Genomic DNA, 15975 nt, shown 5'->3' with positions numbered 1-15975 from the left:
TATTGTCCATGTTTCACTTCCGTACATGGCTACACTCCATACAAATACTTTCAGAAACGACTTCCTGACACTTAAATCTATATTTGATGTTAACAAATTTCTCTTCTTCAGAAATGCGTTGCTTGCCATTGCCAGTCTACATTTCATATCCTCTCTACTTTGACCATCATCAGTTATTTTGCTTCCCAAATAGCAAAACTCCTTTACTACTTTAAGTATGTCATTTCCTAATCTAATTCCCTCAACATCACCCGACTTAATTCGACTACATTCCTTGATCCTCGTTTTGCTTTTGTTGATGTTCATCTTATATCATCCTTTCAAGACACTGTCCATTCCGTTCAACTGTTCTTCCTAGTCCTTTGCTGTCTCTGACAGAATTACAATGTCATCGGCGAACCTCAAAGTTTTTATTTCTTCTCCACGGATTTTAATACCTACTAAGAATTTTTCTTTTGTTTCCTTTACTGCTTGCTCAATATACAGATTGAACAACATTGAACAATATTGAGAGTGGTAGTGATGTTCAGTCCCAATGGGGCACTGTTAAGTGGGGCGTTCCCCAAGGGTCGGTGCTGGGGCCACTGCTGTTTCTTATTTGTATAAATGATATGCCTTCTAGTATTACAGGCGATTCAAAAATATTTCTGTTTGCTGATGACACCAGCTTGATAGTGAAGGATCTTGTGTGTAATATTGAAACAGTAACAAATAATGTGGTTCATGAAATAAGTTCATGGCTTGTGGAAAATAATTTGATGCTAAATCACAGTAAGACTCAGTTTTTACAGTTTCTAACTCACAATTCAACAAGAACCGATATTTTGATCAGACAGAATGGGCATATTATAAGCGAGACAGAACAGTTCAAATTCCTAGGCGTTCGGATAGATAGTAAGCTGTTGTGGAAAGCCCATGTCCAGGATCTTGTTCAGAAGCTAAATGCTGCTTTATTTACCATTAGAACAGTATCTGAAATAAGTGACAGTTCAACACGAAAAGTAGTCTACTTCACATATTTTCATACGCTTATGTCGTATGGTATTATTTTTTGGGGTAATTCTTCTGATTCAAAAAGGGTATTTTTGGCTCAAAAATGGGCTGTTCGAGCTATATGTGGTGTAAGTTCGAGAACCTCTTGTCGGCCCCTATTCAAAAATCTGGGAATTCTGACATTGCCCTCACAGTATATATTTTCTTTAATGTCGTTTGTTCTTAGCAATATTAGCCTATTCCCAAGAGTTAGCAGCTTTCACTCAGTTAATACTAGGCAGAAATCAAATCTGCATGTAGAATGCACTTCCTTGACTCTTGTGCAGAAAGGAGTGCAGTATTCTGCTGCATCCACTTTCAATAAGCTACCACAAGAACTCAAAAATCTTAGCAGTAGCCCAAACTCTTTTAAGTCTAAACTGAAGAGTTTCCTCACGGCTCACTCCTTCTATTCTGTTGAGGAGCTCCTGGAAGAGCTAAAAAATTAAGCAAATTCCAGTGTTACATTGTTGATTGTCTTCATTTAAACTTACGACTTGTCACCTGAATATGTTTTTTTTTATATTTCATTTTATCTGTTTCTAATATCGTGTTATAATTTCATGTATTGACTCGTTCCATGACCATGGAGACTTCTCCTTAATTTGGTCCCACGGAACAATAAATAAATAAATAATAAATTAGAACTGACATGGTCAGCTTAACGGATGAACTGAAGAAAGAAGTTAAGAGGAAGTTTAAAGTAGTCAGCTCTAATCTTGTAGAATTAAATAAGAAGTGTGATGCAGTAGTTGAAGATTGTGATAATACTAATGAGAAGTTAACATTGAGTCATAAATGTGTGGAAGAGGGAAAGAAGCTTTGTGATGACAATAGTATGAAGTTGGAGGTTTCTGAGAAACAATGAGCTGAAAAAAAGGGTTGAACTTGAGAACCAAATTGATCAGATTAAAAATGATTTACAAACTGAGATAGAAACCAAGTGTGCGGTAGTGATAGAGGAAAAACTGGCAAAAGTAAATGAAAATTTCAAAATGCTGAAATTGAGAAAAAGGTGGAAAAAGTACAAAATCTAAAGCACAGAGAAAGTGACAGTGGGTCAGATAATGATTTTGGTAAGCAGGATGATAGTTTTTCCAGGGAAAAGATTTATGATTTGTTGTATGAAGGAGATCACATGGTAAGTAAAAAGAAAGTGTGGCACCCTGTAATAACAGCACGTGTACAAGGCACACATGTTAAGCATTTACTGGACAGTAGCATTTCATGGGCATTTTTCTAATCTATTAAGAACACAGAGGATATAGTTGCCTCCAAACACATCTTCAACGATTGTCTGGTTGAAGGCATATGCGACACTCATCAGTGAAGAGAACCTGATGCCAATCCTGAGCAGTCCATTCGGCATGTTTTTGGGCCCATCCGTACCGCGCTGCAAGGTGTCATGGTCGCAAAGATGGACTTCGCCACCGACGTCGGGAGTGAAGTTTTGCATTGTGCAGCACTATTGCGCACTGTTTGAGTCATAACATAACGTTCTGTGGCTGCATGAAAAGCATTATTCAACATGGTGGCATTGCTCCCAGGGTTCCTCCAAGCCATAATCCATAGGTAGGGGTTATCTACTGCAGTAGTAGCTCTTGGGCAGCCTGAGCAAGGCATGTCACCGACAACTTGTTTCAAATGTTGTTGGTGTACTGGCAGTGAGTCGGTCAGTTGGAGCAAATCAAGCAAGTCTCCACGTGGCGTAGTTGGCCAGGCCCGCTGGCGGTCTCTACGCAGTGTCTGAGGGGGCTGTTCCGAGTGCTGCGAGGTTCATGGCTCACCAACCCAGAACATGAACGTTGAGTGGTGATTTAATTACTGAAGCCACACCCATTCACGATGTTGGTGGTTCGCTGTTGGTGGTATTCCTGGGAGCAACAGTGAGTGTTCAAATGGTGAAGATTTAGCTGTCGTGTGGTGGAATTAACTATATTTGTCGATTTGAAATTCAAATGCACCAGCAGAATTTTCTGCCTTGGGGCTGTTAGTGTTCCGGTTACCTGCCCTGGTCGCTGATGTAAATTCAGGAGGTGTCCTTTCCTCACCTGTTGTCACTGTCCAACATGGTGTGCAGTTTTTGACAGCCTAATGTATATTTGGTTGTGGGCGGCTATGTCTGTAACGTTTTGGCTTTGGAATCCTTGTATACTGGTCGGTGGTTAACAAGTCGTCTTGTCATTGGGTCCCTGACTGTCTCTTGGTTGTGTTGCCGGTGGATTGAGTATAGTTGGGCCAACTTCTTGTCTCACCTAAGCAAACATTAAGATTTCAAGGGCAGACCAAGCCCCCTGGAAACTTCTGAGTGCCGTTGCCTATACTGCCTTCCTTATTGGCGTTTAATTGTGTGTTTTTAATGGCTCATAGCCGATGGTTTAAATTTGTATGCTTGTAATTGTGTTTTTTAAAATCAAAGGCTTTCTGCGTTTTGAAAATTTATTACATTGCTTTTGAAAAAGCATCGGCCTTCAGCCGCTTTATGTTTTAAGGATCTTACTTATCAAGTATTACAGTCTTTCAAGATAAGCTGTGGGCCTTCTGCCTGTTGAAAAGTTATTAGAGTTATGTTTTAAATTTATGGCCCTTCAGCTGCTTTTAAAAAATTAATCTATCTGACTAGTCAAGTCTTACATCCCTTGGGTTTAAATACTATTTTGGTTAAAACCAAGAGCCTTCTGCAAAATACATATATATAAAAAAAAACAAAGATGATGTAACTTACCAAATGAAAGTGTTGGTTTGTTGATAGAGACACTAACAAACACAAACACACACACACATCTCTGCCCAAACTCTTTGCCTTTACATATGTCTGCTTGTGTCTGTATATGTGCAGATGGATATGTGTGTGCGTGCGCGAGTGTATACCTTTCCCTTTTTCCCCCTAAGGTAAGTCTTTCCGCTCCCGGGATTGGAATGACTCCTTACCCTCTCCCGTGAAACCCACATCCTTTCGTCTTTCCCTCTCCTTCCCTCTTTCCTGATGAAGCAACCGTGGGTTGCGAAATCTCGAATTTTGTGTGTGTGTTTGTGTTTGTTAGTGTCTCTAGCAACATACCAATGCTTTCGTTTGGTAAGTTACATCATCTTTGTTTTTAGATATATTTTTCCCACGTGGAATGTTTCCCTCTGTATGTAAAGAGTAAGCAAGATTTGTATGTATATCACCCTTCAGGCTACAATCTTAAGAAGTTTGATGGAATACAGTGAAATAATAGTTTTTCTAAACTATAATCTTGTCTCATCGGTAATGAGAGTTAAGTTTGCCTTAGCATAAGGATCTGTTAGAGTGGAGAGTTTATCAGTAAAATCAATTTTGCATTAGAAAAACAGGGCAGATGTTTATTTATTATGTAATGAAACAATAATGAAATAATAAAATAATGAATAATGTTAGGGTCTTCATTGTTAGGAAGCCTGTCTCTGCAGTAAGGATATTTTTTGAGAATGCACTCCACCAGCTACCAAGGTAAGAACCGTAAGAAAAATAACACAGCTGGCAGACATGATTAACGAGAAAGATGACTATACAAACAGGTGTGGTGTAACTGTGTTGTTGTTGTTGTTGTTGTTGTTGTTGTGGTCTTCAGCCCAGAGACTGGCTTGATGCAGCTCTCCATGCTACTCTATCCTGTGCAAGCTTCTTCATCTCCCAGTACCTACTGCAACCTACATCCTTCTGAATCTGCTTAGTGTATTCATCTCTTGGTCTCCCTCTACGATTTTTACCCTCCAATACTAAATTGGTGATCCCTTGATGCCTCAGAACATGTTCTACCAACTGATCCCTTCTTTTAGTCAAGTTGTGCCACAAATTCCTCTTATCCCCAATTCTATTCAGTACCTCCTCATTAGTTATGTGATCTACCCATCTAATCTTCAGCATTCTTCTGTAGCACCCCGATTCTATTCAGTACCTCCTCATTAGTTATGTGATCTACCCATCTAATCTTCAGCATTCTTCTGTAGCACCACATTTCAAAAGCTTCTATTCTCTTCTTGTCCAAACTATTTACCGTCCATGTTTCACTTCCATACATGGCTACACTCCATACAAATACTTTCAGAAACAACTTCCTGACACTTAAATCTATACTCGATGTTAACAAATTTCTCTTCTTCAGAAACGCTTTGCTTGCCATTGCCAGTCTACATATTTCATATCCTCTCTAATTCGACATCATCAATTATTTTGCTCCCCAAAAAGCAAAACTCATCTACTACTTTAAGTGTCTCTTTCCTAATGTAACTTCCTCAGCATCACCCGGCTTTGTTTGACTACATTCCATTACCCTTGTTTTGCTTTTGTTGATGTTCATCTTATACCCTCCTTTCAAGACACTATGCATTCCATTCAACTGCTCCTCCAGGTCCTTTGCTGTCTCTGATAGAATTATAATGTCATTGGCGAACCTCAAAGTTTTTATTTCTTCTCCATGGATTTTAATTCCTACTCCAAATTTTTCTTTTGTTTCCTTTATTGCTTGCTTAATATACAGATTGAATAACACCGGGGAGAGGCTACAACCCTGTCTCACTCCCTTCCCAACCACTGCTTCCCTTTCATGTCCCTCGACTCTTATAACTGCCATCTGGTTTCTGTACAATTGTAAATAGCCTTTCGCTCCCTGTATTTTACACCTGCCACCTTCAGAATTTGAAAGAGAGTATTCCAGTCAACATTGTCAAAAGCTTTCTCTAAGTCTACAAATGCTAGAAACGTAGGTTTGCCTTTTCTTAACCTAGCTTCTAAAATAAGTCGTAGGGTCACTATTGCCTCACGTGTTCCTACATTTCTACGGAATCCAAATTGATCTTCCCCAAGGTCGGCTTCTACCAGATTTTCCATTCGTCTGTAAAGAATTCGTGTTAGTATTTTGCAGCCGTGACTTATTAAACTGATAGTTCGGTAATTTTCACATCTGTCAACACCTGCTTTCTTTGGGATTGGAATTATTATATTCTTCTTGAAGTCTGAGGGTATTTCGCCTGTCTCATACATTTTGCTCACCAGATGGTAGAGTTTTGTCAGAACTGGCTCTCCTAAGGCTGTCAGTTGTTCTAATGGAATGTTGTCTACTCCTGGGGCCTTGTTTCAACTTAGGTCTTTCAGTGCTCTATCAAACTCTTCACGCAGTATCATATCTCCCATTTCATCTTCATCTACATCCTCTTCCATTTCCATAATATTGCCCTCAAGTACATCACCCTTGTATAGACCCTCTATATACTCCTTCCACCTTTCTGCTTTCTCTTCTTTGCTTAGAACTGGGTTTCCACCTGAGCTCTTGATATTTATACAAGTGGTTTTCTTTTCTCCAAAGGTCTCTCTAATTTTCCTGTAGGCAGTATCTATCTCACCCCTAGTGAGAGATGCCTCTACATTCTTACATTTGTCTTCTAGCCACCCCTGCTTAGCCATTTTGCACTTCCTTTGGACCTCATTTTTTAGACATTTGTATTCCTTTTTGCCTGCTTCATTTACTGCATTTTTATATTTTCTCCTTTCATCAATTAAATTCAATATATCTTCTGTTACTCAAGGATTTCTACTAGCCCTCTTGATCCTCTGCTGCCTTCACTATTTCACCCCTCAAAGCTACCCATTCTTCTACTGTATTTCTTTCCCCCATTCAATCATTCCCTAATACTCTCCCTGAAACTCTCTACAACCTCTGGTTCTGTCAGTTTATCCAGGTCCCATCTCCTTAAATTCCCACCAATAGATTGTGGTCAGAGTCCACATCTCCCCCTGGAAATGTCTTACAATTTAAAACCTGGTTCCTAAATCTCTGTCTTACCATTATATAATCTATCTGACACCTTCCAGTATCTCCAGGCCTTTTCCATGTATACATCCTCCTTTCATGAGCCTTGAACCAAGTGTTAGCTATGATTAAGCAGTGCTCTGTGCAAAATTCTACTAGGTGGCTTCCCCTTTCATATCTTACCCCCATTCCATATTCACCTACTATGTTTCCTTCTCTCCGTTTTCCTACTATCGAATTCCATTCACCCATGACTATTAAATTTTCGTCTGCTTACACTATCTGAATAATTTCTTTAACCTCATCATACATTTCATCAATCTCTTCGTCATCTGCGGAGCTAGTTGGTATATAAACTGTGGTAGGCGTGGGCTTCATGTCTATCTTGGTCACAATAATACGTTCACTCTGCTGTTGGTAGTAGCTTACCTGCACTCCTATTTTTTTTATTCGTTATTAAACCTGCTCCTGCATTACCCCTTTTGATTTTGTATTTATAACCCTGTATTCACCTGATCAGAACTCTTGTTCCTCCTGCCACCGTACTTCACTAATTCCCACTATATCTAACTTTAACCTATCTGTTTCCCTTTTTACATTTTCTGCCTACCTGCTCGATTAAGGGATCTGACATTCCACACTCCGATCCATAGAACACCAGCTTTCTGTCTCCTGATAACGACGTCCTCCTGAGTAGTTACCTCCCAGAGATGTAGTGATGATCTAAATTTTGAACTAGGCAACCTTGAGTACTGTGTATCTTGTGCAATTCATGACACTGCAGCTGGAAATGAGAGCTTAACAGAAAGAGCAATATTTTAGTGAGGTACAAGTAATATAATGCTGCATCATTGGATCTATACGTTATCTGAAAACTTCTGTTAGTATTCTGAGGAATTATGAGTTTAATGTAGTAATATTGGAACAAAGAACAATAATTTTGCTGATTAACTGATAACTGTGGTGCTAGACTGATGTTTATATGTCTGACAGGTCAACTATTTAGTAACATTCAGCAATTTTGTGAGGATTTAATTTTCTGGTTGAAAGAGAGTAGTGCTCAGAGTTGAGTAGAGAAGTGGGGCAATGATTTGGTACAACTTCCATACCCTTTATTTTGATTTGAATAGTAATTAAGTAATGTAATGGTGACTCTATTCTTTATTCATAATGTAGTGATTAGTAAATCTATGCTGCTGCACATCCTGAGTTTTTGCTGTTTTGCAAATGGAAAAGAAACCCAAATCTTTCAAGTTTAATCAGTTTCAGACAGTTATGACTTAAAGTAATGTTTCATAGCGTAATGTGTACTCGATTTTCAGTTTTTACTAGTCCCCACCTTTTGTACTATAGTCAAATTTAGTGCTAATTATTGTAATGTTATGAGAACTATGTATTTATTTATGATGTAATGACTATCATTTGCCATTATTGTTTAACAATTACTTTCTTATACTTAAGTTACATCTACATCTACATCCATACTCCGCAAGCCACCTGACGGTGTGTGGCGGAGGGTACTTTGAGTACCTCTATCGGTTCTATTCCAGTCTCGTATTGTTCGTGGAAAGAAGGATTGTCGGTATGCCTCTGTGTGGGCTCTAATCTCTCTGATTTTATCCTCATGGTCTCTTCACAAGATATATCAAGGAGGGAGCAATATACTGTTTGACTCCTTGGTGAAGGTATGTTCTCGAAACTTCAAAAAAAGCCCGTACCAAGCTACTGACCGTCTCTCCTGCAGAGTCTTCCACTGGAGTTTATCTATCATCTCCATAACACTTTCGCGATTACTAAATGATCCTGTAACAAAGCGCGCTGCTCTCCGTTGGATCTTCTCTATCTCCTCTATCAACCCCATCTGGTACAGATCCCACACTGCTGAGCAGTATTCAAGCAGTGGGCGAACAAGGATACTGTAACCTACTTCCTTTGTTTTCAGATTGCATTTCCTTAGGATTCTTCCAATGAATCTCAGTCTGGCATCTGCTTTACCGATGATCAACTTTATACAATCATTCCATTTTAAATCACTCCTAATGTCTACTCCCAGGTAATTTATGGAATTAACTGCTTCCAGTTGCTGACCTGCTATATTGTAGCTAAATGATAAGGGATCTTTCTTTCTATGTATTCGCAGCACATTACACTTGTCTACACTGAGATTCAATTGCCATTTCCTGCACCATGCGTCAATTCGCTGCAGATCCTCCTGCATTTCAGTACAATTTTCCATCGTTACATCCTCTTGATATACCACAGCATCATCCGCAAAAAGCCTCAGTGAACTTCTAATGTCATCCACAAGATCATTTATGTATATTGTGAATACAGAAGTTACAAGTAAAAGTAAGTGTACTAAAGTAGGATTTTTGCCTCATTTTTCACGTACTATGGCACAGGTGAACCAGCTCCATGGGAACCAATAGCAGTGTATTTCCTTACTAACTGTCACTTGGACCTGTTGAAGGCTTGGACAACTTGGTGAAAAAATGTGTGAAAACTCATTAAAAGTGTATAAGTGCTTGTGAAAAATACTAAACACTGAGCAAGTGAAATTTGCTATCTAAAAAGTGAACTGCAATGCACAGTGTAATTTAACTTTTTACAACCCATGAGGATTTAATTTTTTTAAGCCAGACAGGACTTGTGTAAAGTGATAAGCATCTTAAAATGTAATCCTTGTTTAACCGAAAAGGACATCACTTATGATGAAGATGCCTAATTTTTATTAAAAGTATAACTTGTGGATTTTTGTGCAATTATACAATACACTGTATGTAAATATGTTGTATGGAGATTTTCAATGGCCAGTTCATATAAGTATAAATTTGAAAAAACATGTGCTGTAGTATTGATAAGATTTCTTATGTAATATTTTTTGTGTGTCTATTTTTAACCCACTGTCGGGGTTACTTGTGGTCATTGAACTGCCCTGTTAGCTATTTGCAATATCTATCTGGCCAATCCAATGAGGGGGTGATGTGATGAAGCAAGCTGGGATATTTTTACTTCCCCTGTTGTTTTGCCATTTGCCTCCTCAGAATTCATTTTTTCAGTTTTAACTAATTACCATTAACATATGTGAGTGTTCTGTATTTTCATAAAAGAGAAAGGCTGGCCTCAATTTGCAAGAATATAACACCAGACCTAATTCCTGTGCTTTGTTTTAGGTATGAAACTGATTTTCTAATTTATTTCAACTAGTACAATCTAGTCAGTATCTTTCATTATAGGGAAGTCAGTAGTAGTTTTGTAACTTAAATTCTACTGTTGACTTATAAACAAATACAGGGTGTTTCAAAAATGACCGGTATATTTGAAACGGCAATAAAAACTAAATGAGCAGCGATAGAAATACACCGTTTGTTGCAATATGCTTGGGACAATAGTACATTTTCAGGCGGACAAACTTTCGAAATGACAGTAGTTACAATTTTCAACAACAGATGGCGCTGCAAGTGATGTGAAAGATATAGAAGACAACGCAGTCTGTGGGTGCGCCATTCTGTACGTCGTCTTTCTGCTGTAAGCGTGTGCTGTTCACAACGTGCAAGTGTGCTGTGGACAACATGGTTTATTCCTTAGAACAGAGGATTTTTCTGGTGTTGGAATTCCACCGCCTAGAACACAGTGTTGTTGCAACAAGATGAAGTTTTCAACGGAGGTTTAATGTAACCAAAGGACCGAAAAGCTATACAATAAAGGATCTGTTTGAAAAATTTCAACGGACTGGGAACGTGACGGATGAACGTGCTGGAAAGGTAGGGCGACCGCGTACGGCAACCACAGAGGGCAACGCGCAGCTAGTGCAGCAGGTGATCCAACAGCGGCCTCGGGTTTCTATTTGCCGTGTTGCAGCTGCAGCCCAAATGACGCCAACGTCCACGTATCATCTCATGCGCCAGAGTTTACACCTCTATCCATACAAAATTCAAACGCGGCAACCCCTCAGCGCCGCTACCATTGCTGCACGAGAGACATTCGCTAACGATATAGTGCACAGGATTGATGACGGCGATATGCATGTGGGCAGCATTTGGTTTACTGACGAAGCTTATTTTTACCTGGACGGCTTCGTCAATAAACAGAACTGGCGCATATGGGGAACCGAAAAGCCCCATGTTGCAGTCCCATCGTCCCTGCATCCTCAAAAACTACTGGTCTGGGCCGCCATTTCTTCCAAAGGAATCATTGGCCCATTTTGCAGATCCGAAACGATTACTGCATCACGCTATCTGGACATTCTTCGTGAATTTGTGGCGGTACAAACTGCCTTAGACGACACTGCGAACACCTCGTGGTTTATGCAAGATGGTGCCCGGCCACATCGCACGGCCGACGTCTTTAATTTCCTGAATGAATATTTCGATGATCGTGTGATTGCTTTGGGCTATCCAAAACGGAGGCGGCATGGATTGGCCTCCCTATTCGCCAGACATGAACCCCTGTGACTTCTTTCTGTGGGGTCACTTGAAAGACCAGGTGTACCGCCAGAATCCAGAAACAATTGAACAGCTGAAGCAGTACATCTCATCTGCATGTGAAGCCATTCCGCCAGACACGTTGTCAAAGGTTTCGGGTAACTTCATTCAGAGACTACGCCATATTATTGCTACGCATGGTGGATGTGTGGAAAATATCGTACTATAGAGTTTCCCAGACCGCAGCACCATCTGTTGTTGACAATTGTAACTACTGTAATTTCGAAAGTTTGTCTGCCTGAAAATGTACTGTTGTCCCAAGCATATTGCAACAAACGGTGTATTTCTATCGCTGCTCGTTTAGTTTTTATTACCGTTTCAAATATACCGGTCATTTTTGAAATACCCTGTATAAATTCTGTACTAAGTATAAACATTTGGAGGAACAACTAATAGTAATTTTAAAGGTTCCATTTGGCTCTAATTGAAAACTTGTTAGCAAAGCCAGCCCTTAATTTATTCCAAAGCTATTAACAGTTTTGTCAAAAGTATTGTTTGTGTAACAATACATGTTAATTTCATTATTTAAAAACATTATTTGGCCTAAACCTCATAGTAGAAGAAACTGTTAAAAGGAACAGATTTTTTCATGTATTCAGTTAATTTAATGAGTTAAGTTTTAATTGCAATTTTTGTAAATTAAACATCGTACAATGTAAAGTTTCAGCACCTATTATTGTGAGGAAATATAAGGGCCCAAATTTTGGTCCCGAGACAGTCAATCCACACCCAAGTTTCAGATGAGAAACCTGTGTTGGTTTCAACAACAACAATGCTTCAACTTAACTATGAAGTAAGTGTTACACCATTAGACTGTATGTTAAAACAATGACAGTGTCTGCTCCATATGTACCTTTCTATTCTTCAAGAACTGTGAATTTTGTGGTTAGGTTTTTACTACTCGTAGGTATTCAATAGTGAACTATTGTAGCAGTATGTGGATGTTTGCTTGCAAACTATTAATAAGGCTTATTGAAAGTTTAACAGTAGTACACTAGCCGTATATCTGTGTATTATTGGGGGGTTGTGAACAGTAAAATTAATGTACTCTGAAATGCAACTGTGCACCTGTCGGCTACATTTTTTACAGTAGTCAGTGTCAGAATTACAAAACCCATTTTTCAGCCAGTGTAGCAGTACGTCGACACCACGGACAATCAAAAAAGAAATAAAGCAGGTGAACTGTCACAGTATTTCACATCTCCTCTCCTTCATAATCAACCAGTCTCTGGAAGAGGGATGTTTTCCAGATCACTGAAAATTTGCTCAGGTTTAGCCAGTTCATAAAAAGGGAAAGCAAGATGAAATGAGAAAGTATAGGCCTATCTTATTGTTACCAATTCTTTCAAAAATATAGTATCTGATAGAAAATTATAATTCATTCCACAACATTATTTTATGCAATTAGTATGGTTTCAGGAAAGGCTGCAACACAACCCAAGCAATAAATGACTCAGTCACAAAAGTCAGCAGTTGTCTTGAGAACGGAATGTGTTTATCAGACATCTTTTGTGACCTGATCAAAGCCTTGAATACTGTAAATCGTGAGCTGCTTCTTCAAAAACTGGCTAGCTACAGTTTTCCAGGAAAATCTCTTAGTTGGATGCCGTATTTGGCAAACAAAAAAACAAAGAGTACTTATTAATAACAGTGGCAAGAAATTCTCTTCTGGCTGGAAACAAACAATTAGATGTTCCACAAGGTTCAATATTATGATCACTACTGTTTTTGTATTATGTTGATGATATGCTATGTCGGGTTCAGTCAGATACCATTCTTTATACAGATGATTTAACAGTGATAGTGTGCTGTAAAACCAACCAAGACTTAACCTACCATACTGAGTGGACACTTTGGGAAATGGAGACATGGGTAAAAAGTGATAATTTGAAATCAAACTGCAAAAACAGAAATTGTTCATTTCACCACAAAAAAAAAAAAAAAAAAAAAAAATCAGCACAATGTAATAGTGAAATAAGGAATAAGGACAAAAATTGTACACTGAAAGCTGTGTCAAATTCCTTGGTGTGTTAGTAAATAAAAATATGTTGTTGAGTTATCATGTAGACAGCATAATAAGTTGATTGAACAGTCTTGTGTATTCATGAATGTCTTAAAAAGTATCACAGATTTAGCTGTAAAAAAAGGACTATAGTTAAGTATAGCATAATTTTCTGGGGGGATCTGATAAAAATAATCTGCTCAAAGCCTTTAGACTAAAAACAAAAATCATCTGAGCTATGGTGAGAATTAAAAAGAAACTGCAAACAACATTGCAAAACTTTATTTGAAAAGCGAGATTTAATGTCAGTTCCAAGCATGCATAAATAAGATTCTCATTTTCACAAAAAGAACCCACAACTTTTTGAGGGCGACCGCTTCTTACATCAGTATGAGAATAGACATAGGGAAAGTTATGCGTTGCTTTCCCACATACTAAAATTGTATGAAAAAGCTCTGCACTATATGGCCATGAAATTTGTAAAGGAAATCTGGAAAGGGGGAAGTGAGACCCATATCTAAAACAATACTGACGGAGACCTGGAAAAATATTTGAAAAGTAAATCCTTTTACAGTGTAGAAGATTTCTTGAATGATGACAATGTAATAAAGAATCTATCTAAAAAATAACACCATACGTATTGTAACCATAGATTACTATTATCATCATCATCATCATCATCATCATTATTATTTTAATGACAAACTTGTAAGGTAATATCTGTCTGAAGAAGCAATAACATACATATTATAACCTTATGTTAGCTTTATTAATCTATATGTAGTTTTAAAATTAACAAGCCACCTATGTCACAATCTTTGATTGTGGCTCTGAGCACTATGGGACTTAACATCTATGGTCATCAGTCCCCAATCTTTGATTGTATGAGGCTTGTTACATGATGATAAAAATTTTGAATTCATTTGGTGTGGTAGGTTGAAAGTGTGGTGACATTAGTATTTCACTGCAAAGTGACACACACGGAAGTAAGAGTACAGCATGACAGTGTCAATGAATGTGTATATTTTACAGGCAGTTTTGTTGTTTATTCCTTGGTTTTGTTGTTTTAGTGGTGTTGCTAGATAGCAACAAACAAAGTAGTTTACTAGATTATCCAGTGTGTGTGTGTTATTCAGAGCTACCATAATTTGAGAAAAGAATCCACAAAAGAGGTGGCACCACCAGTACTTGTCGTAAATGAAGATATTCTTTTCGCGAGAATGGCTGAGGCAACAGAGCAAGCAACTATGATGAAAGTCACAACAGAACAGCAGGTGACCTCAACTATGTCACAATACACAGATACTGACTTCATTTATCAAGATGCATATTCAATTAATCATCTGGGGCATGTAAAGCCTCTACTGTTTTGGCCCAACCACCCAATGACTTGGTTGACTAATGCTGAGTGTATTTTTCAACACCACAGCGTACATCGTCACAGTGGAATATTTAGAAGGGTTCTTAATAGAGGAAACAGAAGATGTCCTACCGCAATGTTGCTATACTACATTAAAGAAAGCACATACACAACAGTATACTTAGTCACTGGAGCTCAGGCTATAGATGGCCTTTAATGATGAACTGACGAGTAATCGATCCTGGTCTCAAGTGATGCAGTCTTTACATCCATTCACAGGACCAGACTTGTTGCCAAAACAGTTTTTATATATGTATTTTGGAAATGTATGCAATGATGGTTGATTTCACAGTTAGTTTGACAACTAATATTTATTGCAGTTTCACCACCAAAAAGTTAAGTTTCATATAAGAAAAGGATGACAGAAATGATCATCCTTGATCAACGTGAACATAGTAACACCCAGAGTTTTCTTTTTTTCTTAAGCTGCAAAAGCAATTGAGGTCATTCGCATCCATGATATTATAACCTTAGATTACTGATAAGTAAAAGAAGTTGAAAGCCACTATATGTTAAGCTCAATTGATGGAAGGAAGGACAGCTAAAATCCAGAACTTCCCCTTGGATAAATGTCCAAAAACATGCCTTACAGACAACAGAAAGATTACATGTCCCTCGTCATATTTCTGTGATGGATAAAAAGTAAAACGCAATCAACATCCCCATGTCATTCACTAAAACGGCCAGTAACTCAGACAACAAACATTCAGTGGATCATAAGCAGGTAAAATAAGGGTACTGGGTCAGGAAATGGTGAACCTTTAAACACTGATGACAGTGAGCACAAAGTGGTGGGGGTTGTATTGTATTGTATATTTATTGGTCATGTGAATCATACACTGTACAGGGGTACAAAATGATATAGGACAAGTCAAATAATTTGCAATAAAGTTTAACAGAAAAACTGTTGTATGGTTTTCAGTATATAGCAATGTAACTCTAACAAATGGGAATAACATTTCACAAATACACAAATAAATTTTACATGCACACATTTCATACTTTTGGCATTGATTATACAGATACACAAATATATGTAATAGACCACATATAATACACAGATAAATCTACATGTACACATTTCTTATTTTGGACTTAATTGTATAAACTATTTAAATTTTTCACATATTTACATTGTAGATAAAAATTCATCAACACTATAGTAGCAACTCTGTAGCAAGTAGTCACTCACTGCAGTTTTGAATTTATGTATGCCAGTCATTGCCTTAATTTTTTTTAGGTAGTTTGTTACACAGTTTTTTCCTG

This window comes from Schistocerca cancellata, chromosome 6 (genome assembly GCF_023864275.1).
Source record: "Schistocerca cancellata isolate TAMUIC-IGC-003103 chromosome 6, iqSchCanc2.1, whole genome shotgun sequence".
NCBI classification, from domain to species: Eukaryota; Metazoa; Arthropoda; class Insecta; order Orthoptera; family Acrididae; genus Schistocerca; species Schistocerca cancellata.
Note: the sequence above shows the minus strand (reverse complement) of the source record.